Raw genomic sequence first — 26,530 nt, forward strand, 5'->3', positions numbered from 1 at the left:
TAAATACAGCTGGGCAAGTCTTGAAAAATATTCTGCAATTGTCATTCAGTTGTTTAGACATGCTTATTTTGATGGTATTTTCATTTCATTTGTATTTGCCTTTTGCCATCATACTTACGTGATTGAGCTGCAATACCAAAAATTCACAGAAATGAATTTTCAGGAAAAAAGCTGATTTTAGAAGACATAATCAAAAGATCGGAGACAAGCATTAGACTGTGACTAATAAGCAGAACCGGGATATTACAAAAAGATGTCACTACAAGTATTTGTTGATATAAAGAACCATTAAAACATGTATCTGGAGACTATATCAGTGCACACAAAGTATAAGTTAATTTGTAAATGATGAATCTACACACTCCTACAAAATCTAATTTGATGACAAACGCAATCAAGAAGAAAATGAACAAAAGGATCTTTTAAAAGCAATTATATAGCTGAAAATCAGCTTATCTACACAAACTGCTCCAAATATGAGCTACAGTTTACCACCACCTTGCCATTCAGCAAACACATTTCAAACACAGGAGCAAATAAAGCTGCCATTCACAATTCCATTGGAATTTCATTAAATAATCACTGCAAAATACGAAATAACATGTGGGCATACTGTAAACTTTGTAGCAAAAGACATTTTAATGTCATACGTTAAATTTCAACTGAATGCAACTTATTCAAGATAGTCAGAAAAAGATAATCCAAGGACAAAATGGAAGTCTGTTCTTTACTATTTTTCTGTTATGTCTACTACAGTACTGACTCCAAGTCCTACCATCCACTGTACAAGACCTATATAAACACTGCCAGTCTTGTAAGCTAAAACAGATGCAACCCGCTCTCCTAGTACTATTTTATATCTCCTAGTACTATTTTATATCTGCCTTGTTTTGTGGTGAAGTTTCTTAAAAAGGTTTGAAGGCAAAATATATACTTTTAACAACTTTCTACAGCTACCCAGAGGAATCATGTTTAGACCAGTATGTCTTTCATTTCTTTTCTACATGATAATTTTTGAAAGGCAGCTTAGGAGGACAACTACAGTCTCACAAATTCAGGAATGTTAATATGTACAGCTAATGATTTAATTCAACAATTTAAACTTATAGAGAAAATAAAGTGTTGAACACTGCAACTAAAACTTTCAAAGCTCCGGAACTACTAGCAAAAAGATCTGCTCAAAGAAAAAAAAAAAAAAAAAAAAAAAAAAAAAAAAAAAAAACACTATTTCCTACTGATGGTAACAAACTCAGTTCACCTTAGAAATACGTCCTTGATATATCAACTGCAAGCAGCATACTGTAGTCCCGACCGCTATAAGTGATGAGCCCTGACCATAAAACATAAAACAGACTGCTCAAAAGGGTCATACTGTGCCTTACTTCCCAGCCTCTATTCAAGCACAATGCAAAATCCTGAAGCTGATACATACTATATATGAATGGACTGTAAAGGTTTGCATGAAAAAAAGAGAGGAACTCTGATGATTCTGCATTGACTTGGGGTCTCACATAATTTAGTACCTATTCCTCTACATTTTCAGAATACTCTTACAAGTTCCAGTGAAAGAGAACAACCCAGAGTGAGTGACGGGCTATAGAAGACAGCTTCCTGAGGCGTTCACAACTCTGCTCTGTAAGCTGTATGTATGCTGTTGTTTGACTACATACGTAACACACTTCCATTGGTAAGCAGAACTATATCAAAGTTGCAAGGGAATAGTCAGGCAAAAAAAAAAAAAAAGTCCGAGAACCATCTTCACTTGCCCTAAATACACATGAGCCTGCTGACACAGCTCTTGCTTCTCTGCAGTCTTTTTCTGCAGTCAGTGAGACACCTCTAACTTGGATTCCTTTAAAGTCCAAGAGGTCCCACATATTTTGTTCAACATTTACCCATTTTTAAATGAATTTTTTTGTTGCTGAGTGATGACAGTTGGCACCAATGTGGGTTACGCCTCCAGGCCTGAGGTCATGACACTAGGAAAACAAATGCAAGACTGATTAGCAGCATCAAAAAATGAAAAGGAATTGCCAAATTTGCACTAAATAGTACAACAGAAATGGAAAATTACCATGTACTCAGTAGACTCCCCTTCCTCCAGATAACAGTCTCCCAGATTTCTTCTCCAAGTAGAGATGGCACTGTACATACACAATGCCTGCTACCTTGACATTAGCTGGTAATAGATGGCACAGCTTTGTCCATAAAAACACAGAGTTCATACACATTTATACAGCAGTCATACATAAACAGTAATACATGTAACCTGAAGGCACAGAATAGCTGCACTATTATGTTTTAAATTTCTTAGAGACCACTGTTTAAAGATTTCAAAGAGATATAAAGCAAAGATGCAAGCCATTGCCTTGCCTTGGTGTTACAATTGAAATGATACAGTGCAGATAACCGTGATCATTATCGATCAGATAGAAGAAAGGACCTTGAAGACAAGGAGCTAGTTTCTGACAATGTGGGAGGAATCTCAGCAGGAAAGAGAGGATGTGAAGACTGCATTACAGGTGAAGGGCAAAACGGTATGAGTAATGGGAAATTTTACAGAGATGGGAGGGAAACATGATCATCCTCACAACGTAATTAGCCACTGAAGTATTTAAAAAAAAAAAAAAAAAAAAAAAAAAAAAAGAACTCAGTAGCCTTCACTGAATTTTCTCCAATAGTATGGAGAGACACTCAGAAAAAAAGGATGGAAACAAGGAAGAAGAGATTCAGTGTAGGGCTGATATGCCATCCAGCTTGAGATTGCATTCCTTTTGTACCAAGTCGGGATACAGAGGCTCTGCCCTTCCCTGCCCATTGTTTGTTATAAAATAAAATTAAAAAATAAAATAATAAATAAATTAAAAAATGCTACATTCCCAGCCTGGAGGCAATCACAAACAAGTTCAGGCTAAAGACTGCAGAGATTATTTCCCCGAGTAATACAGAGACAAGACACAAGGGCATTAACTAAGTGGGATATTCTCCTGAGGAGATTGAGAAACAATAGCAATTTTCATGTAATGATGCATCAATGTATCAACATGCTAATTTGCACCTACGTGACGATGTTAAATCAATATGCCCTTTGAACGATATCATCTTTTCCTATGTAATTTATGAGAAGAAGCTCATGTCAGACTGAGCTTCCCCAGCATTCTGACTGCTATGAAACTAAATCAAGTCCCTCATTCTCCCCTACTCAGCTTGTCATTAGAGAAAAAACATTGCAGGAGCCCCTGAAGTCAAGAGCAGCAGTGAACTTAGCTCTATCAGATATGCTCTATAATGTCCAATAGCCTGTATAATTGCAGCACGTCTTCTCTCTACTGCAGAGAGCTTCATTTCTGATCAGGGAGAAATTACATTGCAGAAAAAAATTAGAAACCAGAAACAGTGTTTACATAAATGCAAACAAATACTAAAAGATTTGCTTTCTGTATTTTTACCAGGTGAAAACAGAGTATAACTGAATACATGTTCTTCGCTGTCACATACACCCAAAAGCAAAGCTTATATACATTTATTGCATGAACTGAACCTCTTCTCTATTTACAAATATTCATAAACAGCTTGCAATTTTGGTAAATGTTATTACTTAGACCCATTAGCTAAATCTGTGAGAAGGGTTTAAATCTCTGTTGATGACTGAGATAGCTGTTTAGACTAGCTCCAGCTGAAAGGGTTCTATCTGTCTCAATGCAACAGCTAGAATCAGCTTACTGAAAAAGAAGTGGGTTAAGATCCACTGCTTCAGACAGCAATTCTGTCAGTAAGCACAACTAACTGGAATACTTGGAGAACATCTATCTGTATGCAGAAGCTAAGTGAGCACATCAGGAAACAAACATCAATATTTCAAGGAACAGTCGTATCTGCACGACAGTATCAAAGTATCGCCAATCCAAAATCCTAAACAAGATACTTTGCAATAGAACAGAGAAGGAAGTGCAGAAGTAAATGAGAAAGGCTTTTTTGTGTAACAAAGACTGCACAGCTCTAAATCAGAACTGTCAGCTAGAGAGTCCTTTGAGACTCCTACAATGTAAATTATTTAGACAACTAACTGACAGAGGATAAATATCAGATATCTGTTCCAAGGTGACTGAGACTTTAAAAAAAAAAAAAAAAAAAAAAAGACCAGATTGCGAAGGAGATCTAGCAGGAGGAATACAGTTCTAGATGTTCTAGATGCACTTAGAGATTCCATGAGAGGAACAAAATTGATTAGACATAACTCAATTACAAAATATAGTTTCAGTACTGCCTTGGTTAACACATGATAGAGAAGTGGTACAACAGGATTTTCCTATTCTTTCTGTCCACGCCCCATGCTCGTGAAATGTTTGTTATGAGAGCATTGTTTGAAACAGAAGCTTTAAAAGCTACTGAAATCAATGGTAACAAATTCAGCACTCTGCAAAGCATTTTATTATGTAAAATTAGAGCCAGCCAATACCATAGTATCAGATAAATAAGCTACACAGTATCAGATAAATAAGCTACACTGCACACAAAAAAAACCAAAACCATTAATGGGTTGGACTCTGTCTAGTCACAGCCAAGGAAAACATGTATAAAACATGTTTAACACCTGACTGCAAGAGCATTGGATGACCATTTAATAAAGTTTTAGAATATGCACCTTCTCAATCTGGGAACACAAAAGGCTGTGCTATTGTTTCTGTGTATATTTGATGTAAGCTTATAGGTGTTTTTCTTAATCCTTCCCTCATTATTAACACTCAGAAAAATGCTCTAGCTTTGAAGCTAACAACAATTCTTTGCACAGCAGAGCTTTGTAGCTGCCCAAAGATTTCAGAAGAGATCTCTTGGATTGCCATGTCACACTGGTCACAAGGATCAATAGATTCAGTGTTTCACACCCAAAATTAACTCTTTTTATGTAGCCCATCCCATCAGATTTTACATTAAAGAAAGGAAAGGTGGGAGACAGCAATTTTTCTCCAGTGTTAAAGCTTCATTATATGATAATGAGTTCATGTTACTACAATGATACACATGGAGCAATCAGGTAACTGTTTCAGTAAGCACTGCAAACAAAAACTACCTGAATCAGCATTCATATTCCAAAGGAACAAATAAATAAATGCATAAACTCACATCCAGAAAAGATAATCTTGATATTAGAGCTTTTAAAAGAAGTCTAGGAAAGCTGTTCAAGATTATGCCTCTCATAATGAAACATGCCCATTTTTTGTCATGGTTGAAAGCTAGCTTGCACATAATTCTGCATTATTTAAAGATCCATCAAAAAAGACATACCATTGGTAGCAAAACTGACTTGGCACCAAAGCCTGGATTAAGCATCTACTTTTCAAAAGTCTAGTAAAGCAGATTCATTATCTGCAAAATCAGGACACTTAAAAGAACACATCAAAAAGCTTGATGAAATTAACTATGAATAAGGTACTTCTCACCAGCTTAATTTAATTCACAAATCTGATTTACAAGAAAAAAGTATTCTCAGTGAGATTCGTAAACTATGCAATCGTGGAATGAGCTCTATGGAATTCAGTTCTTAAGGATACAAAAAAAGATACAAAAAGAAAAATCCAAATCCATAAAACTTGAAGGGTCAAAGCCAACTCTTAGGCTGCAAGCTTATCAAGCTGTTTAAAATATGTATAATATAATAAATATTTCAGTGTCTATTTATTTTATTAAAATCAAATACTATTTTAATTTGCCAAAGGAAGAGCTTTACAATCAAAAAAAAAAAAAAAACAGTGTTTTGTTGTTTGTTTTTTGTTTTTACAATGAAGCATCATCAGTTCTTTTAAATGTTGTCTAAGATTAAATTGATGCCCAACAGCCTTGCTATACAGGCCATTGGGGGGGGGGGGAGGGGGGGGATCCATCTTCAGTGAAAGCCATCAAATTTCAGAATTTGCTATGCCTTCTTTTTCGTTAGGCATGATTCAAATACCACTGAAAACTACAGCAGTTGTTAACTGTTGAATTCACTGTACTTTACTTTTCTCCCTACAGAAAGAGATGTGCCAAGCAAGAGGTACAAGCATGTTTCTATAAAAGCAGATGTCTCCAGAGAACAAGTGCAGTCCCACATGGAGATAATTGTATCGTAGTTTCCACTATAAATGCACAAATTGCTCTAGGAGCAGAACAATATTTTCTGAAGTACTACATTTTTATTCCATATAAAAAAAAATACATTACATCATCTTCAATTATTTGAATTTCTCATCTCAGAGAGAGCATTTGTTTTTGAAAAGAAGTCCTTTGATAATTTTTTACCTTCTGCCAAAAGTGCAAAAGTTACTGCTAGAAACTAAAATGTTTTATGCACCAAAGCCCTCGGTAATTCTGCAAGACACTTCACTATTTAGTAATTTTTTCTGTTAATCTGTGAATAATAAGATTACACAAGTACTTAATTATTTTACAGTTTGACTAACATTTAAAAAAGTCCTCCACTAAAAACAAAAGTGTAACTCTATACACAGCCATAGTACTTCTTGTATGTTTTATATGGAAGTTATAAAGTCACTTAGTTCTACCGTAATAAGGATTCCCTCTGGCTATTTTATAAGGTGCCTATCTGAAAAAGTACCATGCCAAAACAAACATCTCATTACACCATCAGAAGTGGGAGTTGTTTCCAGAACTCAGAGTCCACAAATAAAACATGGAATAACAAAAAACCTATGAGGTTTAGTTTCTTTTCAACTATTACCACACTCGGCAAAATTCTAATGTCTCTATATTTGCTATCACTAGATATCAAAGGCAAGTCCAAAGGAAAAATCCAAATATCCCAAAAGGGTGAGTATGCTTCAAATTTAAGGAACTACTTTTTCATTAAGCTAGAAGGGCAAATTGAGGTACAAATTTAAAATTCAAAATTGACAAGCTTTTAATTCAGACTTAGCATGCTGTCTGATCTACGATTATACTGAATTTACAATTAAGTTACAGAAAGTGGTGTAAACTTCCTCTAAGAAAAATTAGAAAGGAAAAGTTATCTGCTTATATTTTTATTTAACAAGACCGTGTTTTATAGCATAACTGGTGCATGTATCCTTTATGTCAACTATTATCCCTAAAAATAAAATCAGAAGCAAGTATTTCTTGCTGCAAATGGATTATCAAAATAGATAGACACACTAGGATAAGAAAGGAAAACAGAAGCAGAGACAGGTATCTAACATCATACGGTATGACGTATATAACATAATTATCTATGCCAGAACAAGGAACAGAGCCAGGCTTCAAGCATGCCAAAATAGTATTCTGCCTGCAGGTTACGTGGCTCACAATTAGTTATTCTGCAGCATTATTCTGATTACATAACCTAGGACCCCAAGAAATTGAGTTCTTTGCTTCACTGACATGCGACTATACTATTTGTGAACTATAAACATGATGCTGCTAAAAATTGCTGCTAAAAATTATTCAGCAATATAGAGTGGCAGAGAACGGAGGGTTATTTCAAAATACCGCTATGAACATTTCTACAAGTCCACGCATACAATCACACTGCTATTTATTGATAAAGCTATGCATGCCTGTGTTCAAACTGTTAAATGAGGGCTTTAAATCTTATTAGCTTCAGTTTTTCCCAAACCAGTATCATATTTCTTAATGTTAGAGAACCAAACTGGAAACCAGCCTGCCCCTACATCTATATAAGTGTTTCGCTCAGCAAAGACAGGTTTTTTGTTTTGCACGGTAATTAAAATATAAGGAAATATTAAACAATATATGGCAAAGATATTCTACTATAACTGTTGAAGAGACAGAGGCATTTCTGCTGGACAGTCTGGATTCAAGGAAATTCTTTTTCATTATAATATAGCATTTTCAGTTATTAGCCAGAAGGCACTTTTATGTTATGAACTTCATAGAAAAAAGGCTTAGATTATAAACAAAATTTCTTAAATCATTGCTGAAGTAATTAATTCCCATTGGATGGTCTTAGCTGAATAACTACATATAAGAAAGAAGCCAAGGCTAACACCTACACTCTATCAAGGATACTCCATCAGCTAGCAAGAGTTCAACAAGCACCAGATGTTTTAAAAATAACTATTTGAATTTTAGCTTTCCTTTAGTTCATATTATCAAAAAACAAACAAACACACAAACTTCTGCACTTGTAAAACTGACAACTACTATTTAAGCTCATCAACTTTTCTGGCAAAATCTATTTAACCTGCAAGTCTTTACATAGACAAAGTGGTTCAAGTCCATTAAAAAAAAAAAAAAAAAAAAAAAAAAAAAAAAAAAAGTAATTAAAAAAGTATGCAAATGGACACATTCCTGAATGCCTATCAGACTTAGAAAGCCAAGATCCCCATCATATGCATACAGAAAAATTCCAAAAACCAATCTCAGTTTAAAAGAAATTCACACAAACATTTTAAGAAATACAAAGAATATAACAACAAAATTGACTACAAATTGTAACTGCCAACTCCTGAACTCTGACCAAAAAAATGCAACTGCATCATTAGATATTAATAACATCTAATACAACACGGCTAATCTTAAGACAATGCCAAAATAGAATGAAAACCATCAGCATTAGAATTCTGCACACAGCTGGCTGTGAAAAAGTAACAGACTCTCTTCCTTCTGAAGAATCAGGACACCAGATTAAACAGGCATTCAGTCTGACCCAGGGAAGCCGCTCATCTGTCATTTTCTTGCTGGATGATTTGAACCGCATGCACTCTAATGATTTCTAAATCAAATACAGCCAAGAAGAGAAGATGTAGAAATTGTTTTTTTTTTTTTTTTCTCACACATATCACAGTAAAACTGGTAACTCTTAAAATCAAAGAGAAAACTAAATCTGACTTAAAATTAATGTCATGAAGGTTCCCAATTTTCATCACCAGCCCTTATTATACATGCTGCTGAGGATGGCTAAACCTATATTGCCATATTATTTTTTTAAATAATTATCTCCCTATGTAAGTAAATAAATATTTTTTTTCCCCCTGAGATTTGAGGCTCAACATTCTTTGAGCCTCAGAATATCATTGCTATCAGCTGCCTTATACATTGTTGTTCCTCACCTGCTACAACCAATGGCTGTTAGCACAGATTCTGACAGGGAAGCTGTTACCTTATTAAAATTCAAAATAAATTAGACAGTTCTGCATAAGCTGTGTATACTTATGTCATGTAATAAAAGATGCATTACTCAAATTAGCATGCCTCGGGACATAACTCAGTCAAACTCATTAACATATCAGTCAATTCCTGAACAACAAAGGCAGTATAATAATTTAATTTAAAAGTCTTACATCTGCTGTCTTTTTTTAAAATTTATTTACACCACTGTCCACTCTGTGTGGCTCTTGGTCACATAGCCACAGATCCTGCCCACAACATATATGTATAATAACCCACAAAAGTATTTAATGCATCATTGCAACTTTTCTACGCTTCTAGCCTAACTCAAACTACATCTTAAAGAAAACTTCCTTTCCACTTTGAATTCCTATATTTAGTTTTACTGAATCATTTTTCACACACTTTTTTTGGAAAGAATGATTAAAAGAGGAACAAAGCTACTGTTGTAAAAATCCAACCCACATCTGGTAAACTAGGGAAGAAAAAATAATAAATAAATAAATAAAAAGAAACCTAATTCTCCAGGGCTTTTGTAAATAAATCACTTTTTGTCTGTAGACCCTTTGGAAAAAGGTGCAGATGTTATTCTGCATTTGGATTAGATGAAAAACTTGTTACGACCTCTGCAGTTTTACTACAGTTTTTGTAATAAAAACTTTTGCTTTTGCTATGATTATAAGCTTTTTGAATTGTTTGCAGTATCAGCTTATGTGGCTACCATGTTCCTGAGTGGCTTTAAGCCCAAATAGAGAAATAAGAGAAAGGAATGGAGGAGAAGGAAACACAAACCGAACCCTAATATGAGCGTTATGAGGTTAACATATATAATAATATAACAATAATTCAAGGACCTGAATGCTGAGCAATCCTTATAGCTGTAGTAAGGTCTTTTGGCACAGTTTTAAGGCTTGTCTTTCTAGTTTACATGCATTTATTTTTATTATAACTTCCCTCATAAATCCCTCATTCACTTAACTGAAATTCAAAACCAGGGTTTCAGTCAATCTAAAAGGATATAGCCGGCATATATTTAATGAAATTTTATGAGTAAACATAACCTGAATCCATTAATAATCTCTGTTCTTGCCCTAAAATCTCCAGCCTAAATGCAATGCCACAGCCTATACAAGTCAAAAGGGAAATGATTGAGAATGCAGTTCTCTTCTGGGAAAATGTTCAACCCCCAGCTACTCCGCCTTGCAGGGGAGCCATCAGGACACCCTTAATACCTGCTGGGTTCTTCTGAAACTGACTGGAAGGGATAGTAGGTTCTAAGCCATTTCACATACCTTAAATAACTAATTCCCCAATTACCTTTCCACCACAGCAAGAGAAAGGCTGAAATAATTATTTCTAATTGTATCTTCTTCTTTTACAGCACTTTAGAAGGCATTACACTGTCATACTTCCTCCTCCACCACTACCGGAATTAGACACAGGAAAAAAAGCATTGCTATTGTGAGGAAAAAAACAAGAGCTTGATACATTTCAAAATACTTGCTTTCTTTTTCATCACATGCAACAGTCCTCAGAAACATAGTACCACAAACAGTATCAGAAGAGGAAAATCTGGTCTTTGCATTTTCTAATACAGAAATTATTTTTACTCAAGCACAGGTTCACACACAACTCATGTCAAATGAATTTTTTGCTGCAACCCCTGGAAACCTTACCCAGTCATGTATTCCTGCCGCTTCTTGTGACAGCAGCAGTGCTTGCATAGCTCATGGCAAGTTAGATTAGTGCACTGATCCAGCTAAACAAACTGCTCAAATTCATGAGCACTCAGTACCAAAAAAAAAAAAAAAAAAAAAAAAGGAAAATATATCATCATCTGTTTCAGTGGTGATAAGTAGAGCACCCTTAGTGGGTGTAAGTAAAATGTAGTCATGAATGCACTGTGAAGATGTCTAGAACAGTCATGCAGAACCACCAGAAGTAGCATTTAATATTCAGCCTATGCCTGAGCATAGCATCTGTCCTTCTTGGAACAGAGTGGAAAAAACAGCCCATTTACTTCTAGTCAATGAGTTTCCAGGGATTTTGCTCATTCAAAAGTCTCTGCCCACACAGTGAACTATATGACTTGTAATTTAGCTAGAGAAAAATGCTTGGAACACACTGATAGAGTATGGTTTGTCATCATATCCACCTCCAAAAATGAGCACTATTTGTGCACTCAGAAGGAAAAAATATATATGCAGAAGTTATTAAATGGCCACATTTGCTTTTTGGTCTTTTTTTCTGAACTTGCAAATGCTGGCCATTTTCTGAGGTGGATGTGATGGCAAACCATGATGTATCAGTGTATAGATAAATATTAGGTATAAAAAATATATACATCTCTATCAGTCTAATGTCCAAATAAGCAACTTGTGTTGAATTAACTTGTAAGGGAATCACAGTAACATTTCTAATGATTAATAGGAGCATCTTCCAAAAGTAAAAAATCTCTTCAAATTAGATATGAAATGATAGGTGCACTGTCATTTCAGAAAAATCAGAAAAATCAGATGATTTTTCTTCAGTAAATATTGATTAATGTTACTGTACAAACTGTGTTTCAATTTCCCTAACCTTTTCAAAATATTCATCAATACATGCTTATTTTTATGTATGTTTAGAGAATTACAACACATACCAACTATCCTTAGTCATGAATTTCTCCTCTTGTTGGATTTTAGCTTTGAGGAAAAAAAAAAAAAAAAAGAAAAAAGAAAAAAAAAGAAAAAAAAAAGGTTCAGCATTTCTTTCTATCAGATAAGCTGCCATTAGGTCATGCATCAGTTTCTTTTAAACACAACAACACAGCATTCCCATGTTTTCACAAGGGTTTTAAGTTCTGGCTCAGCTGCACAAAAGCTCTTTACATACACTTAAGAACTGTAAATGAGTCAATACAGACTGTTGGTCTCTTAAGTAATTATGCTCACCATCCTTCTGTTAACAGCTGGAATCTACAGAGTTTAGCAGCGCTGAGCAATACCCTGTGAACACCAGGAAACTCATTCATAGTTATCTCACTACTTGCTTACACAGTTTCACCTCTGCTGGCTTTGGTATCAACGGGTAGATTTTGCATTTCCAACCATAAGGAGAGCACATGAAGTGCTATTATGGAGTTATGTTGTAAATTCACACTTTCCATAACAGATTTCACTGAAAACCCTGAGTATAATATGCAAAAATATTCAGAATCAAAACACTAATTTTAGAAATTTAACCTTAACAAGTAAATCAAAATTAAATGTCTGTGTATGAAGTTCACAAGCCACAGTCAAATTCACTTGGAAAAAAACACCACCTGAAGAACTCAGACAACTCTATACCACTGAGAGATTGTTCTGAAACCACATGCCGAATCTCCAAGGAGCACAAAGAAGCTCTGGTGCTTAGATATTAAACGTTCTCAGCAACTGCTTAGTGAAGGCTGACTGGATATTAGTCTCCATCAGGTTAGGGAAAAGACCATACAGCTAGGATCTTATTTTTATTTATTTAAATACAGAGGGCTTACCTGTTGCTAGTAGAACATAAATTTTAAAAAGATCTTCTTGAAAAGAGATTCAGTTATTTTTCATTTATCTTTAAATTCTCCACTGAAGGAAAAACATTTCCCCTGATAAATATTTCCCAAGGAAAGAAACTACACATTTATGTAATTAGGACAATTTTTGTAAATCACAAAGATGATTTTTTCCCCTGATGTTTTCTTCCACTTCTTTGTAGTCAGTGGAAGAGGTAAAGATGAAGCAGTTAAGACATAAAATACAAAGACTAACACCTTTCCCTTTCTGCTTTCTATTTCCTGACTGAAGATGGAGTGAATGGTGTTCAATTAGAAATACACGGTGAGACTGACTTTGCAATACTTCTTTGTGCTTTTAGCACTTCCTTAAAGCTCTGCATAGTGGAACTCTTAGAGGACAGGGCAAGCATTTACAAAGAAATGTTGATACCAAAAGGTGGATCAGTGTCTTGCACTGCGTTGTGGGACATATGGAGGGAAAAAAAAAAAAAAAAAAAAAACACAACCCTTTCATTCAGACTCTCTCTCTGAAATGAGATTATGGTCCCTGTCATTACAAACTGTTCTCTCCTGTCTGCTGACACACCGCCAAACAGCTTTTAAACATCCATCACTTAACAAGGCCTGATTCTTCCCAGTTCTGAACTCTAGCACCAATACTAAGAACTATAAGAGAATCTGCACCAATTTTTTACACCTTTTTTGCACTCTGCACTGGTATGAGTTACTGTGTAAGAGTGCAAAGCAAAATGAAACGATATACACATCATACTGGTGTCACAAAGTAAAGGTGTTTTTTCAACTTTGACAGCTGGCTGTCAGCCTATCTGTCAAAGACATTTCCTAATTATTTTGTTTTGAAATAACACTTCTCACCCTACACTGAGCAAATGGAATTTTCATACTACATATTGGCAAAGAGACGTGGCTTCCTTATTGAATTTCCCAGTGGTACTTCCACCCACCATGACCCTGGAAAGCCAATGCATCCTCCAAGAAACAGCTAAATAGGCTGAACCAAAACCACACATCCACAATACTGCTGAACATCCTGAAAGCTTGATGAATCCATGCCGTAATCTAAACACTGGCAGAAGCCAATGTCACATTTTCCCTACAACAACAAAAGTTATAAATGCAAGAGAGATCTGAGATGAAGGAATTAAACCACAAAAAGATGAAAACCTCACGTAGGTTTGAAACCCATGCTCTTTATTTTTAGTGAATTAATGCTAAGACATTCTCCAGGTAGCTCTCCTTCAATCTCTCAGTGTGTTGTTAGCACACCATGAATATGCTGTCCTACACACCAAAGGGAGACAGGAAGCAGGACACAGTAAATTTAGAAAAAGAGCAACATACTTCCTTTACTTCTACAGGCTTTGTTTTGACTTCAGTTTTTATTGTCACTGCTACTATCTATCAGCAGCAGCTTTGTTATCTGACCTTAGCACTTCAGATACAAACTCTCTTAGGATGAATTTTCCATTAGAAAACACGCCGAATTCCAGCCCTGAGATCAATTCACATTCTGAGACCACAGCTTTATGTTACAAATTCTTCACTGTTCATGCTGCTTTATGAATTCCCAGTTATGAAAGAGAGGGACTGGGTGAATAAGGACAGCAAGCATGGGTGTCTTCCTTCCAATAAGTCATTCTCGTTCACTGCGAGCACTTTCAGTTGTCTTATCCTATCATAACTGGTCCCTACCACATCACTACAGAGCAGCTCTGAAGGTTGCAAAATGCTTCTAGGTTCAAACAATTGCCTTAAACTGAATGCACAGCCATTATTTTAACTTTCTACCCTCAGACAGGCTTTATTTCTGGAAAAATTAGGTCACATTTTTCCTGTAGCACAACATAAATACTGTACAGAGTTACACACAGTGTGGTAATGCAGAGATGAATGAGTTGGATAACAGTGATGAGACCAGATGCAGCACTAGTGAAAAAAGTAATGCCCAGAAAATACTGCAGAGATTGTGTTGCAACACAAAGCAAACACAAGCTATCTACTGGGATACAAGTGGAAAAAAAAAATCACATTGTATGTTTGGGGTTTTATGATGCTGCATGATAATGCATTCTGCTTTCATCACCATTCTTTGGGCTCTAATTGCTCCAGTGTTCACAGAAAGTCTGAAGATGAATGGAAGTCACACACTCATACCATTTCACTCTATATCCTCGTCCTTTCTGATACAGAACTCATTACTTTTCACTCAACAAAATAAGTTCCAACCATTTATCAAACAAACAAACAACTTGTCATTTGCTGCTGTGACAACATACAACCCTTATCCTCCAAAGGCTCAATGTGCTGTGATAACACCCTTTCAGAAGGAAGAGTTCTTAACTGCATAAATCTGAAAATCTGAACTTAACTGCATAAATCTGAAAATGAGAAAAAGACACCTGCAAGGCTTGTGAGATTTGTGATTCTCCTATTTTAAACAAGGGGTCTAGCGACACAGCAAGAAGAGCCACCCTGTGCCTTTTGAAATTTCTCATTATAATCTTTCTAGATGTCAAGGACAATGGGAACTTATGACAGAATTTTTATTGTCTATTTTCCAATTCAAAAAAAAATAAATAAAACACAACACCTACATAATTGGCTTCTGAAAGAAGCATTCCCAAACCTTATGCTTGCCTGCCAAGACAAATTTTGAATTCATTTGAATGCAAGAGTATATCAAAGATGTCATCAACAAGTTTTCTTTATAATTAGATCTCACAGGAAAGACAAGAGATCAGGAGTTCAGGACAGTCCTACTTGGCATTTCCATCATCCAATTTATAATCTAACCAATCCTGGCAAATATTTGCCATTAGCAATTGTCTTAGGTGTTCTTGAAATCACAGCAACAGAATCAACTCTTAATTAGGCTCACTGCAGTTTGAGAATTTCACTGTCATCTGATATTCTTTCAACCATTAAGTATGCCCAAAACAAATAAGATTTTCAGCACCAGGCTAGCCACCTGCTTGGAAGAGACACAGAATACCCAGCACCTTTTCTCCCCCACCTCCCTTCCTTCAATCATATTTTGTGTGATTAATAAATTGCATGGTGCGTGACTTTCTACAGACTGCAAAGCAAAACCATTGCTGCCATAAAAAGCTACTTTTGCATGATCAGATCACAGAACTTCAGATGCCATTCATCTTCGTTATGCAGTTGATGAGCAATTCCTGAGATGCATGGTTTAGTTCTCTTGCTGATTGGCCATTACAAAAATAAGTTTTGGAGCATCTGAATATGTTGATACAAACAGGAGTTGAAATATAAAGTAAATAATGATATACAAGTCTATTTCAGCACAGAAAATATCCTCAAAACATGCATACACCAAAAGCAGCACAACTTTATTTCCTCCTTCTTCATGTAAGATTTGCATTACTGCATATATGACACAAGTGGTTCGTGAAACATCTGCTGGCACCTGTATCTTTCAGGCATATTTGTACACTTTAACCACAAAAGGTGGTGTTTGAAAACCTGTTCTTTCTCCTTCCATTTCCAGACATTGTTGTTGATCTCTCTTTATCCTCTCTGAATTGCCTTGTAATTTTGCAATATCCTATTGAGAAAACCCTTACAATGCCCTGGGTAGCAGCACCTCACCAGAGAGGGATTTAATTATTGCTGTACCCATAACTTTATGCCAACTAGCAAAATTATTTGATTTTTTCCATACACCTAAAAACTGTACAGCAGCATGAATCGATTGGCCACATTGTCAGACAAATATAATTCCTAGAAAACCGAGTGTGCTGAAGAAATAATTTCCGACTTGCTCAGACTATACCTCATTGATTTCTTACTTTTAAAGCAATAAAGAACAAACTCAATTCTACAACAAAGATTAAGAACTTCCTGTACAGGCTCCCAGACTATGGAAACAACTTACTGCAATTAAAGACTTGCCCTTTATCGGCAACATTTAGCAAATAAGTAATAGCAACACACATTTTACATTTTGTGTAAAGCTGAAGCTATGTAACAAGCAAGAAAAGTTACAAGCAGCTCTTCTGGGCCATGATGTACAAGTAAAGAAAGTGGGCCAAAATGGAACCACTTCATGTATTTTTTCTGTTATAGTCACAAACACAGAAAATATGGTAAAGACAAACGCAACGGTGCCAAACTACCTTTAAAGCATATGACAGTAACAAAACAACTTTTGCAATGGAGAGTATCTGATTCTACATTACAATGCTAATAGTGACACCGGCAGATAGGCTGAGCTGGTTATGTGCTCATTTGCCTAGTATTTGGGTGCTGCAATGATCTCCAGATCACAGAAGACCAAGTCAAATTTTAAAGGAGAGTGAGATACTGAAGACGTGAAGAGTCATTACAGAATCCATCTTCAACCCTTTCAGTCTGATCTTCCATGCAGAAATCTTTGCCACTTAGATCCTATTTTGATTTTGAAGCCATAGATGCCATCCAAATATTTATCAGAACAATAAAAAGTGAGAAGTACAGATTTTTGAAAGGTGGAGAGCTAATTAACACTAATGAGCCATTTGCAAAAAAAGAAAAGCCAAATTAAATTTGGGAAAGCATTCACATTGGAGTATTTCATATTCAGAAGGAGAATTTGTCAAATGATTCATGTGTCAGCTTGTAACTACTCAACATGGCCGGTATTTGTCTCAGGACTGTACTACCTTCCTTTCTTCCCAACGCTGATTTGCTGATCCAGTCTCAGAATTTCTATTCCAAGAATGCCTTCTGTTTGTGAACATTGTTTTACCCAGCAAGTCCCCCAAAGTGAAAGAACACATGATATTTCTTCCTTTTTCTTCCAGTTACTTTATCTTTGCTTTCTCCCTTAAAAAAAAAAAAAAAAAAAAAAAAAAAAAAAAAAAAAAAAAGCCATGGAATTTTTAAAATAGATCACTTGAAAGAAAAGCCATACACAGTGTATATGATACTGTAAAATACTTTTTCCCTTGTCTCCCTTTCTTCCCACAGCAGCATCCACTCTAGTGCTACTCTTCCAAATGATGGCCGATGTGTGGAGCTTTGCATGATAGTTGTTAATGGATGAGAAACTACATACAACAAGTCTGTGTATAATTTAAACATAACTTGTTCTATTTATGCAGATCCTCCGTTCAGGGTTTGGGACAGAAATGATGATCGAAATGCCTGTAGGCAATCTATTTTTTCAATAATATACTTAATAACTGTGGGCAGTTCTCAAAAAGCAGCTCTGCCTCAAAAATTAAATTTAATCAGAAACCAGGATAGGCAGCAAAGTCTCCTGCTGCTCTCATATGCTTTCTCCAGAAGATCTGTCACTATACTGAGACTTGTATAACCAAAGCTAAGAGCAACACAGCACGTCTTCCCAAGACTGAACATATGCTCATAGGATAAGGAAGAACACTGCTTGTGTAGTGCATGTAATAGTACCATCTGCTGACACCTACCACAGCCCTGTTATTACTGAACATTTACAGAGACAGCACCTACAGGACAAGTCAGAGGTTTGTTCTGCTAGACTTCCTACAAATATAACAGCAATGACAACCTCTCTAAATGTTTATACACAACACAGAAGTACCAGCAGTTCCTTACCAATGATTAGGCAAAATAAGGATACTTTTGCAAATTTTGCATTGAGCAGCTTTTCAAATGTATTTTTAGAAGTGGAATTTTCTGCTTCTAAGCCCTTAATTTTCAACAATCAAGTTAGAATTCCAGACTTGTGTAAAATTATAATTTCTGTCAATTATTATGAGCTTGTGAAAAGAAGGTGGTTATATTTATAGCAAAGATCACCAGCCAGTAGCTGAACTGAAGCCTCAGCAGGAATACAAGAGAAGAGGTGAAAAAAGGAAACCACAGAGGCAGAAGCAGAGTTGAGGAACAATGCTGGCCACGTCATGAAAAACTGCTGCTTCTCTGCAAAATGAAAGCATCAGACAGGAGTCCTTATGATGAAACAACTAACCAAAGATTTGAGCCCAAATGAATAAAAATAAATAAATAAAGCTTCTAGACTTTGTTAATCTGGTAACATCAAACAGTATATAACATGCTCATTTCAAAGTTTTAAAAAGCATAAAAATATTTTTCACACAGATGCATCAAAGCAGAAATTACACCAAGAATTGAACTCAAATATTTACAGACCGAGCCCATTCCAACAGGAGGGGCAACCTAAGGCACTTCCATCTCTTTATATCTTCATGAACTGGATTTCAAATTTTAAATGCAATTGTTATGTTTAGTTGTTCAAAATAATCCGGAGACTAAATGTGGTCCATGAAAAGCAATCAATGAATATATTTATGTTTTTACTGCATTTTTCAGCACAGCACAACCCTATTTCCTCAGGTGTTTATGTTGAGTATCTTGTATTATGGAGCTAACAGGTGAATAGGATAGCATTAAGATGAGTAACAGTCTCTTGACCTATATGTTTTTAAAGATTTGAGATGGAAAATATATTTCCAAAGGAGAAAAAAATTACATGCAAAAAAGGTTAAAGAGGAATGCAGGAAAAATTACCTTCCTAGTCATTCCTTTGCTAATTAAAACTGTCTGCACTGAAAATCAGTAGTATTACTTAAATAAAACTAGAATTCAAGTTTCTAATCTCAGCCACGGGATTTACATAAAGGTAGAACATTAACATGAATGCTACAGGAGCCCACAGAGTCAGTCATCTCATGTTTCTGAAGAAATGCAAATAAAAATAAGGGCAAACACACAGAAGTCCTTGTGAATACGTTACCCAAAGTTTGTAGATTTTTCTAGACATGTATAAGAGCAAGTTCCTTCCCTTCACATACAAAGATTAGTTGTCTACTGAGAAACCATTAAAAAAAAAAAAAATTACATCTTAAACTGCACTGTTTTTTCTTACTTTTCCATAGAACACATCACCGTCTCCCTTTGCTAAAGTGATTAGCTGAAATCCCCAATACCTGTGCAGCAACTTTAGATTCAAAGCACTCATACAGACATAAACAAAGCATGATGCAATGTCTTTTTAATAGGATATATATATATACATATATGTACATATATATATATGTAAAAGCCCTTAAAAAATATCTTACTTTATACTCAGGATTTGACTCAGAACTATTAAAATCTAAATCCTTAGTGCTAAAATTGGGAATATAATTTATTAAAAATAGTGGTGCTCTGTTTAAACATACCTCACTTAGCTGTGTTCACACGGTTTCTGCCTGAGACTGTTCCAAAGTAAAAACAACCATACGTGTCACTGAATCAACCATATGACGGAAACAAGGGACAGATGGAGAACAAGACTGTTTGAGTGCGCTCACAGATGGGGGAATTTTAAATGATATGAGTGTCTTTGGGTTCACTTAGTGAGGACTAATGGAAGAAGATCTGCAGAGTGAACCCAAAGACACTTAAATTCCAAAATCTACACTTCATAGGATTTTATTTTGTAGTTTTGTACTGTAGACCACCACCCAAAATGGTGAAAGTTGCATGCTCCAGGACCACCTCATGATGATGCAAAAGAAGGAGGGTAGATGGGAACAATCAGGGTATTAATTTCATAAGCATAACCAGTCCAATCCAAGCCACTGACATGGGCACACCCTTTGGTTTCTTATTCAGAAAATATCAGGCTTCACACTTTGTGGTTAACATCTGCCTCTGGAAAAACTTGCATACCTAATAAAATTTCCAACCATGTTTCCTCTTCTCAACACTACTTGTCTGGTTAGCCATAGAATCTCATGGTCTGCTTAATTTAAATCTTAAATCTATAGATTTAAGCTGCAGAGTTATACAGAATTAACTTCACAAAAGTTTACAAAAAAAAAAAAAAAATCAAATAACTGCAGTGACACTACCTCTGACAACTGTTACACGTTAGTTGAGTTTTTCATGTCAAATGAAGTTAGTAACTCTACCACTGGTACAGTACAGTAGAACGATTATTTAAGAAAGATCAATCTCACAAACTGAACAAAGTACCAATGTGAGTTATATGCACAGGAAAGCACATTGAGAACAGAGAAAGACTTGTTACTTCTCATTACTACTAAATCAAAAGCTTACTGAGCAACCCACAAAAAGGAGAAAACATGAAATACCATTGCTTTGTCTTTTAACTTGAGCCTCACATAAATTTGATTCATTTCTAAGGTTCCTTTCAGCATTCATTTTTTCCCCCTACTGTTGTTCTCTCTGACCGTCTCTCTAAAATAAACTATTCTGATCATCTAAGTCAACAGGTTTTTCCTACAATTGCAAATTATTTCAATATAAATGCTATTTTTATTGTTTCTTACTCAAAAGATAAAATCCCAGAAGAGTTCTAGGAGACAGTCAGATACTCGCTGCTGTAATCACCAATATAAACTGTGACAATTAAGCTTTCAAGTCTTCCTTTGTAGTCGTATTTTGATATTTGTCAAAAAGTCATTAAAGATCAACTATTATTTTTAAATAAAACACAACATTGTTTTGTGATTTATATTATAAAAGCAGTAAGTAATTTTCTGTGACACTAAATGGAGTTATGCAATACACAGTTTGGGCCCAAGGGATCATTAAAAATAGCCAAGGAAAATTCACGAATTCAGTGAAAAAATGAAATCTTAAATTCTGCTGAAACCTACATTCAGTTATCATCACAGCTTAACAGTTTATTTTTCCCATTTGCAATATCTGTATGCATTTTATGGCTCTAAACCCTTCTGTAATCACAATCTGCAACAATTTCACTGTTTCATCCTAAGCATCATAAACTGTAATTAGCATCTAATATTTTGGCAGGTTGGGAAGGACATGTCACTTAAAGCCCACATCATAGAAGGAACCACTTCAGAAAATAAAACATGTAAATTTAATACACATAATACTAAAATTTATTAGCAAATCAAAGCAGTAGACCATTCATGCTTTGAAGTACCCTGGATTCTCCAGCTAAAGTCCTGAGGCTTAAATACAGGTAATAAAGACTACAAAAATAACAGCAGTTGACATTATACACGTATTTGTGTTACTGTGGAGTAGCTAAATGAGTAATCTCTGAGTAGTCATGATTCTATGTGTCAAGAGCTGTTTCCCTTCTTCAGTTTATTAATCTTAAATTGCATAAAATGTAGCGGTCTCCCAACACTGAGTTCAACACAGAAGCATTCATAAGCCCTTGTAATTTTAACCATAAGTGAGTGGTTTAACATATTCTGAACTTACCCCTTTTATTTTTAACCATTTAATAAAGTTAAAAATATAACAAAATCAGTCTATTCACAAGTTTCAGTAAGTTCCATTCACATTTAAGTGAACCAACGTTAATGTTTACACCTATCTCATGTTGATACATATTGAGTGAGCTGACCACCTTTTTGAATGTACCTTGTTAAATTAAAAATCAATCTTCTACCTTTCTAGGTCACATCCATTCATTTCAGACATAACATTGACACCTACTTCAAATGAATTATCATGAGGGAAAATGCACCACGTTTTGCAAGACTAAATAGGAGTTTGGAAAGCAGTACCTCCTAGCAATTTTCCTTTTTTTTTTTTTTTTACTCATCTTACATGAACTTCATCAAGACTTTAATGTAAAGCTTCCAAATGACATTAATTATTTTGATTTCTTCAAACTCTGAGTTTACAGATGAAAAAGTCAAAACAGGATGGCCATCTACAAAAGTTATCTTGCAGGTCACATATCATTGGTAGAAAAACCTATTTCATATGCTGCCATTCCCTACTAGTGCATGATTAGCTAAAGATCAAATATCAGTTAGCTGTGCATCAAGTTAACTACAACACTGATCTTACGATACCACACTGTTGATAGATCAACTTTTCCTGTTACACTAAGAAATCCCAGTACTGAAATTAATGAACGTAGGTGCAATGTAAATTATACATAATAATATAAAGGAAAGGGAAGCATTTATGTGCAGATGAGGTACAAAATAAATCAGCTTGCTTGTGTGGAACTCCCACATGCTTCTTCCTCAGAAGTATGGTATAAAACCCCCCAGATTAAATACAATTAATTAAGCAGGTTAACATCACACCAATGACACTTTAGCAGTTTTTCCAAACGTTTTTTTTCCAAAAAAAATAAATCCCTTGGACTAGACCACTCTGTTCTCTTCTCCTGTGCTATACCTATTTACTCTTGATACTAGAATATCTGTTTCAATCCTTTCTGGGACTCCAGCTCTCCAAGTTGCAGTATGGTATAAACTAGTGACTACAAGATACGCGTAGGGAAGGACAGCAAGTAAATCATTCTAGGGCCAGACCACTGTGCACAGCTGGGACTGGAATAACTATCTGAGATGCAGATAAGAGCCTAAAGGGAGCATCTGAAGTTTTCAAAGTCTCCTACATACAGGGCATAGTTTCCTTACCAGTATGGGTGCTAAAAGAAGAATGATATTACAAAACCTGTACGCTCTTGATGCAAGATATACAACACTCCAGCATATGCTCAAAAATAGAGGGACTGATGGATCATGGATCATCTAAACTCTCCGAAAATGACACTATACCACAGAACTATCCCCTTGAAAATGTACAGGACAAAAGGATTAAATGTCTGCCAAAGTACCCACCCTAACAGATCAGGCTGAATATAAATAACGTTACATAATACAAATAGGGAAGTGGTCACTTTGTATACACAACAAGATGAGTCAATTGCAAATTGAATCTTAGGCAGTATTGAGAAAAGAACAAAGACCAAAACATTATTGGTCCATGGTTGACATGTATCTTAAATGCCATTAACTTTTCATATCCCTGCCCTTAAAAAGAATAAAATTGAGCAATAGGAAGTACAGAAAGGGGTGACAAAGATGACCACAACTATAAACAATTTTCTGTTAGAATCGACAGGGACTCCTCAGCCTTTAAGATCAATGGAAAGTTTTGATAGAGATCTATAAAATTAAGATCAGTTTGAAATCTAAAGCATACCAAACAACACAAGCAGCTTCCAAACAAAACACATGGTCCTTTACAACATTCAGGAATTACACTAAATTAAATATAATAATAATAATAATAATAATTCAATTATAAGAATAAAAAGGCATGAGCAAGTTCAACAGGATATCAGCAAAATGAGAAGGATTCCTTTAAAAAACAGGCCAGCTTACATTGCAATATTAATCCGCCTCTAAACACAGGTTGCTTTATGTACATTCCATTTTCTTTAATTGCAAATGCCTTTAAGTATCATGAATTATTTTATACAGAATAAATATCATATTAGCATCTAGGCAGTCCAAACAGCACAGAGCTCTTGTTCAGCATTGGAAGTTTTTCACAAACAATGAAAAAGGACATACGTATATATATACATACGCATGCACTACATAGAGAGTTACTGATGAAGCAGAATAAATGGGTCATGTGGTGTTTTTAGAAGTCTATTACTGTAAAAATACATGCACAATAACGGGATGTAAAACCAGGTTCTCAGTAAGTAGGTCACACAGCTCTTTCATAGTCTATTAGAATATACACATGCATACTAATGGATACAAAACAGGCTTCTGTAAAAGTAAGAAGATTATGGAGACCTGAAAAATCCTGTGACATGGACAGGGTCTGAGGAGGTTGCTCTATTAGACAGCTGTATATATTTGTCAGGGATAATCTGTTTCCTGAAATATTTCTTTTTTCTTACCAAGTTGCTTGCAACAGCCTCTAGGGGAATCGTGCTTGCCTGTCAGCCCATAGTTATAAAATGATAGCTCAGTTCTAAAACTGGATGTTAAAAAGTAATGCTGCCTCTGGAGAGCTATATATTAAGCAGCCCAAATTTTGATAAAGGGAAGCTAGAAGATGGCACAAAATTAAGCAGTAAGTCATAATTAAAGTTACCATTCATTCCCTTTTGGTATGATTTTGTTGACAAACTAATTAAGCTTGGCCTCAAAAAAAATAACTGAACAAATTGGGCATAAGGTATATTATATTATATTGCTGGATTTTTATTTATTATACAAAGGATGACACAAATCAAATGACTAAATAAAAATACAGAAGGACGGATGCTTATACTTAATGTAAGAATAGAAAATATTTAATGTTCACTTTATTTTATATTAAAATGTGAAATCTACCACAAAAGTTCAAGCTATTCAATTCTACTCTGAAGAGTGATTTCTCACAACAAAATTAAGAGATGTTGAAGCAAGATTTCTGAGAAGTGAAAGTATAGCCTCACTTTAAGATGCACAATATACATCTCAAAAGTGAACTTAATGTGTTGATCTCAAAGTTGCAACTTCACTTACCAGATAATGGCTGCACTGTGATCATAACTACCCAAGTACCAAAATATAGTCACTGCTTAAACATAGCTGCAGCATTTGTGTGCATGTTTTGTGTCTTAGCCTTAATTATCCTCTTTTTTTTTTTTCTGGAAGTGGATTGCTCTGAATGTTAGAAATTACTGTATCACATTTTTTATCCTTCCACACAGAAGGCTTGCTGAGGTCCCAAATTCCTTTAAGAATGACATTATAACCCGTCATTCATATGATGTTAATGCTTGCAAGGTAACTCATCTGTATCTTGCCAGACACTTGACAGCCTAAATACTGATTTGAATTGGACGCATTTGTAAATGCATTTTTCCCCTCACAGAGCTCAGAATGCCTGCCTGACTGCACTGTCAGACACCAAATAATAAAAGAACATTTAAAGCTACCAATTAGAGCTGCACATAAATGGATTTTTTGGAGTTGCCTCTCCAAGAATCAAAAAAAACAAATCACAGAGGACACAATTCAGAGGGAACAAAAAAAATAGTTTCCCACTATAATGGGAAATTTTTTCCCCCTCTCAGAGCTATCCTCTTATTTAAGAGGAGAGGAAGTGGGAAAGAAAGAAAGAAAGGATAGGTATGTTGCCGCTGCACATACCTATCACAACTTCAGGGCCAGAAGCCAAAAGAAGAAAGTCCAGATAGCTCTGCACTGGGGGGAGGATTACGATCTTTTGTTTGTTTGTTGTTAACACTCAAAATGTAGCAAGCTTGATAATACTCTTTACTGCTTTGGGGTGATGTAATTATGCTACATGAACATCACAAAGACAAACATTTGTATTTCTTTAACCTAAAACAATAAATATTGTTTCCAGTATAAACTATCTTATTGTTCTGATTCATATGTTCCCCCATCACAAACAAAAACATCGTTTCTATTTAGCAACATCAGTCCTCCACTCGTTTGTTTCTTTGTTTTGTTTTTAAGTATGGAAAGTAGAGCAAGGAAAGATAACACAATGCAATTGTAAAAGCTTAGTATATGAAAACAAGGAAAGGTGGAAAAGATGGAAAACACTGAAAACAAAAACTCTTAATGATGCAGAAAGGTTTTTGTGAAGAATCTATGTATGCATATTATCAAATAACTGATCCATTCATGTAACTTCCAAAATTCTGTTGTTTATATTTTAGAAATAGAAAGCACCATTTTTAAAAATAAAAGCTTTTTTGGCACCTGGAAACTTCAAAGTAAGTTTAAAAAATACTATGGACCATTAAAGGCACCTGTAAGGATAGCCACCATATGGAAATAACTGCCTATCATAGATTATTTTTCACCAGAAAATAATCCATTAGTAATTGAAGGCCCATTTGAGGGAGCAACTGAGGAAATGTATAGACTACATGCAAAATGTAAATCATATCATGAGTTTACTAATCTGCAATCAGGTTTGGGTTCATCTTGAGTTATTGTCACCTGCCATAGGGTAGGCTTGTAGCATGCGATATGCCATTTTTAAAAAAACAAGGCAAATGCACAAAAGAGCGGTAGGTACCTGGAGGAGCCAAAAGGTCTGGATGCACACGTTCTTTTTCACACT

General features: G+C 35.3%; 1 long non-coding RNA gene across 1 annotated transcript; it reads right to left on the reverse strand.

Moving 5' to 3' along the window:
• Positions 1 to 4,166: 4,166 nt before the first annotated feature.
• Positions 4,167 to 25,133, reverse strand: LOC118172205. The gene is made up of 3 exons (XR_004753586.1): positions 25,119 to 25,133; positions 20,850 to 20,860; positions 4,167 to 4,719 (listed from the first exon to the last, which is right to left on the reverse strand). It is a non-coding gene; the product is annotated as an uncharacterized LOC118172205 (long non-coding RNA).
• Between the last annotated feature and the right edge of the window lie 1,397 nt (positions 25,134 to 26,530).

The sequence above is a fragment of the Oxyura jamaicensis genome, chromosome 10 (assembly GCF_011077185.1).
Source record: "Oxyura jamaicensis isolate SHBP4307 breed ruddy duck chromosome 10, BPBGC_Ojam_1.0, whole genome shotgun sequence".
In the NCBI taxonomy this organism is placed as follows: Eukaryota; Metazoa; Chordata; class Aves; order Anseriformes; family Anatidae; genus Oxyura; species Oxyura jamaicensis.